Consider the following 1,766-nt stretch of genomic DNA (forward strand, 5'->3'; position numbering starts at 1 on the left):
AGGAAGCCCCTTCACTGGCAGAGATGGCAGGTGGCTGGGTGGGGGGAAGCTTCAGAGCCACAGAGGAGAGCGTAGCAATAGGGGTGCAGAGGGCAAAGCAGAGAGATTCCTGCACAGAGGATCAGGGCCGACTGGCACTCACCAGCCCGAGAGGCTTGTCTTCTCACCCGCCAGGGCGGGCGGGGCTGCAAGCTGAGGCTCGGGCTTCATCCCAGGGAGAGGACTGGGGCTGGCTGTGTGAACACAGCCTGAAGGGGGCTAGTGCACCACAGCTAGCCGGGAGGGAGTCTGGGGAAAAGTCTGGACCCGCCGAAGAGGCAAGACACCATTGTTTCGGGGGGTGTGAGGAGAGAGGGTTCAGAGCACAGCCTAAACGAGCTCCAGAGGTGGGCACAAGCCCCGGTTATCACTGCAGACACCACAGACTGTCATGAAACGCTAAGGCTGCTGCTGCAGCCACGAAGAAGCCTGTGTGCGAGCACAGGTCACTCTCTATACCTCCCCTCCCAGGAGCCTGTGCAGCACACCACTGCCAGGGGCCCGTGATCCAGGGACAACTTCCCTGGGAGAACACACAGCTGGCCTCAGGCTCTTGCAACGTCACGTCGACCTCTGCCGCTGCAGGCTTGCCCCGCATTCCATACCCCTCCCTCCCCCCGCCTGAGTGAGCCAGAGACCCCTAATCAGCTACTACTTTAACCCCGTCCTCTGTGGGTGGGAAACAGATGCCCACAGGTGACCTACATGCAGAGGCGGGGCCAAATCCAAGGCTGAACCCCAGGAGCTATTCCAACAAAGAAGAGAAAGGGAAATTTCTCCCAGCAGCATCAGGACCAGCAGATTAAATCTCCACAATCAACTTGATGTACCCTGCATCTGTGGAATACCTGAATACACAGTGAATCATCCCAAAATTGAAGAGGTGGACTTTAGGAGCAACTGTAGACTTGGAGTTTATTCTCTGCATCTGATTTGTTTCTGGTTTTATGTTTATCTTATTTTAGTATTTAGAGCTTCTTATCACTGGTAGATTTGTTTATTGATTTGGTTGCTCTCTTCCTTTAATTTATATATATATATATTTTTTTTTTCCTTTTTCACTTTTTGTGAGTGTGTATGTGTATGCTTCTTTGTGTGATTTTGTCTGTATAGCTTTGTTTTTAGCATTTGTCCTTTTTTTTTTTTTAGTATAGTTTTTAGTGCTTGTTTTCATTAGTGGATTTGTTTATTGGTTTGGTTGCTGTCTTCTTTCTTTTTATTTTTTTATTTTTAATTTTTTATTCTTAATAATTTCTTTTTATTTTAATGACTTTATTTTTTTTTCTGTCTTTTTTTTTTCTCCCTTTTCTTCCAAGCCATGTGGCTGACACGGTCTTGGTTCTCCAGTTGGCTGTCAGGCCTGAGACTCTTAGGTGGGAGAGCCAAGTTCAGGACATTGGACCACCAGAGACTTCCCAGCCCCAAGTAAGATTAAATGGCAAAAGCTGTCCCACAGATCTCCACCTCAATGTTAAGACCCAGCTCCACTCAACGACCAGCAAGCTACAGGGCTGGACACCCTACACCAAACAACTAGCAAAACAGGAACACAACCCCACCCATTAGCAGAGAGGCTGCCTAAAATCATAATAAGTTCACAAACACCTCAAAACACACTACCAGATGCATCCTGCCAAACAGAAAGACAAGATCCAGCCTCATCCACCAGAACACAGGCACCAGTCTCCTCCACAAGGAAGCCTGTACAACCCACTGAACCAACCTTA

Source organism: Neophocaena asiaeorientalis, unplaced genomic scaffold, assembly GCF_003031525.2.
Source record: "Neophocaena asiaeorientalis asiaeorientalis breed wild unplaced genomic scaffold, Neophocaena_asiaeorientalis_V1.1 scaffold150, whole genome shotgun sequence".
In the NCBI taxonomy this organism is placed as follows: domain Eukaryota; kingdom Metazoa; phylum Chordata; class Mammalia; order Artiodactyla; family Phocoenidae; genus Neophocaena; species Neophocaena asiaeorientalis.